General features: G+C 40.1%; 1 non-coding gene across 1 annotated transcript; it reads left to right on the top strand.

Annotated features, from left to right (window-relative positions):
• The first annotated feature begins 1,764 nt into the window (after nucleotides 1-1,764).
• LOC116625318 lies at nucleotides 1,765-1,871 on the top strand. Its single transcript, XR_004298059.1, has one exon. It is a non-coding gene; the product is annotated as a U6 spliceosomal RNA (small nuclear RNA).
• Nucleotides 1,872-5,786: the final 3,915 nt, after the last annotated feature.

The raw sequence follows: 5,786 nt of genomic DNA, 5'->3' as shown, positions 1-5,786 counted from the left end.
GCCAATAAAATGCCTTATTTAGCATCAACAGGAGCCTCTGTTTTTCTTCGTGGGCAGCACAAATCAAGAACACACATGATAGCGTATCCTCTATTATATACAGTACTGTGGAGGAAGAAAGAATGGGAATATAAAACCCATAGAATGTATTTAATAGGTTATCCTGCCCACTAACCATATATAACTTCTAACACATGGCAAAATCTTGGGATTTTACCATTCTGGTCATCTTTGGAGAGTTTCTGTGTTTGTTGTTTATCATCCTCATTATTATCAATCATCCAATGAGCTACCTGTGAGGCACTGTGGCAGGAGTTAATGAGGATGCCAAGAAAGAAGTAGGAGACATAGTCCTTGCTGGAGATGACATGCCCACCCAGTAGTGGTGATAGCTGCCTGGGAATGGCCTTCAGGTGAGAGAGGGAGCTCATTGGCCTCTTGAACTCAGATTAATTTGGGAATTCTAAATAAACCTCCAGGAATTCTATTTGGACAGAACATGCAAATCTCTTTGGAGAACTGTCTAGGGAAAAGGGAGGGCTTTGGCCCTGGCGAGTCGGGGTTCCAAGCCCTTGCTTATTTCTAAGGTCGGTGAGTGAAAGCCAAGGTGAAAAAGTATCTACGGTGTAAGGCAGTCTATCAGGTTTTATAGGTTTGTCCACGTGTGGCACCCAGCAGGAAAGTAAGTACCTTCCAGTATTTGCTCTTAGGCAAATCCTGTTGGTTGAGGACTGGCCTATTGCAAACTACGCTGTGATTCTATGAGTCCTTCCCAGGTTGTCCCAGGGCCTTCTTTTCCTACATTTGGTTTTCCTTAACATTTCCTATAGCACTCACAGGGAGATGTAGTCATTCAGATGCCTTTTACGGCAGGGAACTGGTGTGCTCAGGTACAATGGGAGAATTTCTTCTAGCTTTCCTTCCCTAGACATGACTCCACACTGACAGCTTCCCCCTTTGTGTTCTCCTTCTTCTATCTCAGCACTTACAATATTTTGTTGCAGTTAGGAGTTTCAACTTATGTGGACTAGATTAGAAGCTTCTTGAGGACAGGAACCACATCTCCTTTCACTTCTGTATATGAAGTGCCTAGTACAGCACTTGGTGCAGGGCAAACCCCCATTCAATATTCACAATTCTGTGAAAGGGAATTGAGGAAGCCTTCCCAGATTATGGAAAAGGACACACCTGAGCCCCACCCACCCTGATTTTTCTTGATCAGTGATTATGTCTACATTATCCCATGCAATTAAATGTCAGCATAAGCCGAGGGAACAAAGAATGCAGTGACTCTAAAATCATTATTCTATGGTCTCAGGGCCCACTGGCAATAGCACTGCCTTACTTTCCTGGGAGGCTTGATTAATATTAATTAACGTCTCTCTCCTGAATGCATTTCAATTAATGCAAGGGAAAGCAACTCTCAGGTGTGTTGGATGAGGGACCGACTGGACTGTTGTTAACATTTCAATTGAAGAGTTCACACGTGGTTAAAAATCTATACTGCTATATATGCTTTGGTAGAATAAATGTTTATCATTTTCAATATTTATTGACTGCCTACTGTGCGCCAAATACTCTCTTGGCAGGATGTTTCCCGAATGAGCTCGTAATTTACTTCAGGGATTTGGCTATGGATGTAATTTAACATGATTGGAGAGAAAAATGGCTCCATTAATCAAACTGATGGATTTGTAAATTAAAATATATGAATCAGGATTTATGCTCCTATAGTACATTTATTGTAATAAGTATTAAAGTCTAGTGCTTGCTTCAGCAGCACATATACTAAAATTGAAATGATACATTAAAGATGAGCATGGCCCTTGCACAAGGATGACACACAAATTTGTGAAGCATTCCTTGTTTTTAAAAAAATACGTTAGAAGTCTACATCTAGACTACGTTAAATTAACATTTTAATGAAGAAAAGGTCATTTAAAAATTCACTCGCAAATTATTTAGCTTATAGGCTTTGTCCTAAGTCTACTGATAATTTGAGAACATATTTAATGTGTAGGCTGTGTTTTCTTTGGAATTTGACTATTGTGTAAAATGATTATTTAGTAGTTGAAACAGGGCGGAACTTCCTTCACTTTGAAGTGCATGTATGTTTGGGCATATTTCTCCTGAGGTAGTTCAGAGTGATTATTTTCTTTGCTCTTCTTGTATTAATACTGCCGAATCTTTTTTTAATAAGAGAAGCTGGTTGCAATTTTAGCTGTAAAATAGGCAAAGAACTTTCTCGGTAAAAACCAAAATTCTCCTCTATGTAATTGACCAGAAGGAGGCTCCCTTCCACCTCAGTGTATAAAATTAGGCTAAAAGCTTCCAAACTTAATTCTTCCCAGGCGGTTCTAATACTCCCCAAGTTGTCTCTAGCATTGGTGGTGGTAGGGGCAGCACTATGAAATTTTCCTTTAGGGAACAGAATTTAAGCTTGCATCATGAATAAGAAGATTTCAGAGAGTATAAAGTGCTCTTTCCTTACACCAGTTCATTTATATATTTTTCTCCTACCTGAATGACAATTAACAAAGATGTTGGGATAAAATTTTCCTCAGTTGGGATATCTCAATATTCCTTAGCTTAATGCTTAAGCTTTGTTTTCCTTATGGCTTTGTTTTGTCAAGGTTGTCCAATACAATACATTTTTTAATAGCATTTTTAATTTTTTTATTTAAGATTTTATTTATTTATTTGACAGAGAGAGACCCAGCGAGAGAGGGAACACAAGCAGGGGGAGTGGGAGAGGGAGAAGCAGGCTCCCCGCTGAGCAGGGAGCCCAATGTGGGGCTCGATCCCAGGACCCTGGGACCATGACCTGAGCCGAAGGCAGACGCTTAACGACTGAGCCACCCAGGCGCCCCTTAATAGCATTTTGTTTTATTTTGTTTTTTTGAGTATAGGCTCTGTGCCCAATGTGGGGCTTGAATTCACAACCCTGAGATCGAGAGTTGCATGCTCTATGGACTGAGCCAGCCAGGCACCCCAAGTCCAATACAATATTTTAAAAATTAATATTTTGAGATGAATCAGTAAGGCATTTGGATTTTTTAAAAAGTATAGTTGTTGTCTCTACCTACCTATTCATCTTAGTCTCTATGCATCTATAAGTAAGAGACACATGTTTTAAAACATAGGATAATCACCATTCACCATAGAGGCTCTAATTACATTGCGCTTGGCAATGAAAAGGCCACTGGTAGATTTGGAACAGAAACAAAAAGTGCAAAATCTTTGGAGAGTAAAGAGGGATGTGAGAGGTATCCACCCCTGTGAGTACACAGTCCCTTTTATGATGTCACGAGGTCATTTTGAATCAATTTATTTTCAGGTCGTTCTTCATTGTCAAGGAAGGCAGGGTTATTATAAAAACAGCATTGCTGCTCTTTTCGGAAGCCTTGCCCTTTAATGATGGAGCAGAGTTGGTTATGAAATACCCAACTGTGACTAATTTTGGAGGAGTAACATCTCAAATAGATTGTCTCCTGGAAATGCTGTTGGAGCTAGTGAACAGCAGAATGATGATGCGTTTATCTGTGCTAATTGCTCCTTTGAGGGTTTATTCCTAGACAGGACACACAGTAGACTGATGCTGTACTTCTAACCTCTCCTTGTCACAGAGATTTAGGTTTTGGAGAATGATGATAGGCAGAATAATGACCCCCAGAAAGGTCTGTGCCCTAATCCCTGCAACCTGTGAATATGTTACCTTGCATGGCAAAGCTAAGGAGCTTTGCAGAGGTAATTAAGGTTATAGCTATTAAGATAGGGTGATTGTCATAAGTGGGCCCAATCTAATCACATGATCCTTTAGGAGCAGAGAACTTTCGGCAGCTGGAGTAACATGCAGTGAAGAAAAAGTCAGAGAATTCCAAGTGTGCTGTTGGTGGTTCTGAGATCTAAGGGGTCACATGTTGGGCCTGGCAAGAAGCCTTTAGAGAAGGACAGCCCCTGTTGACAACCTGCAAGGAAATGGAGGCCTCGGTCTTACAACCCCAAAGAAAGAACTTATTTCAGCCAACAACATGAATGAGCTTGGAATTAGATTCTTCTGCAGAGCTTCTGGTAAGAAGTGCAGCCCTGCCAACATTTTGATTTTCCCTTGCTAATACCCATGTCAGGCTTGTACCCTACAGAAGCTGTGAGATCATAAATTTGTGTTGTTTTAAGTCACTGAGTTTGCGTTAATTTGTTATAGCAGCAACAGAAACCTAAATCACAGGAAATATTTTGAAGGAACTGGTACTTGGGTTGGGTTGTCACCGTGGTGGTATACTGTTACAATGAACCGTGTCTCCAAGAATTTCATCCAGTGACTCTGGGCTTTAGCCATTGAGCGTTAACAAATGGGTTCAAAGCAGAAGCCTGACAAATATATTCATTTCCTATTGCTATTTTAAATTGCACCAACTTTCTGGCTTAAAATAAAACAAAGTTATTATCTTATAGTTCTGTAGGTCAGAAGTCACACTGAGCTAAGATTCAAGTATCAGCAGGACTGCGTTCCTTCCGGAGGCCCTAGAGAAGAATCTATTCCTTTGCCTTGCCCAGCTTCTAGAGTTGCCTGTATTCCTTGGCTTGTGGCCCCTTCTTTCATTGTCAAAGCCATCTGCATAACATCTTCAAATCTGTCTTACTCCTGCCTCCCTCTCACAAGGACTCTTGTGATTATATTATCCCTCCTGGATAATCTAGGCTAATCTTTCCATCTCACCTTAATTACATCTGCGGTCTCTTTTGCCATGAAAATAACATATTCACAGGCTTCAGGGATTAGAGCATGGCTATCTTTGTGGGGGCATTATTTTACCTACCACAATAAGTGTTTGCATGCCAGATTTATACTCTTAGAATGCTCACTCTTAGAATGTTTCTTCTAGGAACACAGTTCCTATGCTATAAGGAAATCCAATCAACCATGTAGAGAGGCCTCCATAGGGAAGAACCAAGGCCTCTGGCAAACATTCCCAACTGAGCTCCCAGCTAGCTGCCACCACCTACTCCTTGCCGTGGGAGTGAGGCCACTATAATGAACCTTACAGCTAATTTAGTGCCCAAGCCATCACCACAGAGCAGAGCTTTCTGGTCAACCCACAGAATCATGAAGGATGATAAACGGTGGTTGTTATTTTCAACTCCTAAAGTTTTGGGGTGGTGTGTTATGCAGCAATGGGTACCTGAAATGATGCTAGTCTATTTTATAAGCACCTAACTACTTGAAATTGAGGGATTCTGACCAGAGGAAGACGGGTTCTTCTATCAAGTATTCAGTATGAAACAGATGACATAGGTCAAAATACCTAAAGTCCCTAGTTCAGCACCTGGCACATAGTAGGTACTGTAAAAGTATGAATTAGCTTTTCCCAAGTAGTCTTTTTGCTGCAGACATTGACACCTACCTCCCTATTAAAAGAGAAGATTTCTCTCTGTTAGAGAAATTTATTTAATATGGTATGTAACAAAACATAATGCATTATCATCTGATAATTTTGCTTGGTGGTCCGTAACTTAAAGTTATAAAGCCTTAACCTGAACAATGTCTATATTCCAAAAAGATCTTTTCTCAAAAAATACATCTTAACTAAATTTTAGAATATGAAGTGGAGTCTTGCAGTTCATATTGTTTAATTGCGCTGTCACACAAGAATCTTGGAATTTTTCTTAGTTTGTTCAATTGCTGTAAATGACTTCTGAAAGTAATATAATTACAACTTGTTATGGTTTATGCATTCATAGAATTCATAGAGCAAGCTGAGTATGTAACTGTTCATTTGGAGCCG

Source organism: Phoca vitulina, unplaced genomic scaffold (assembly GCF_004348235.1).
Source record: "Phoca vitulina isolate PV1807 unplaced genomic scaffold, GSC_HSeal_1.0 scaffold76, whole genome shotgun sequence".
NCBI lineage: Eukaryota > Metazoa > Chordata > Mammalia > Carnivora > Phocidae > Phoca > Phoca vitulina.
This window is presented reverse-complemented; position numbering and strand designations above follow the sequence as displayed.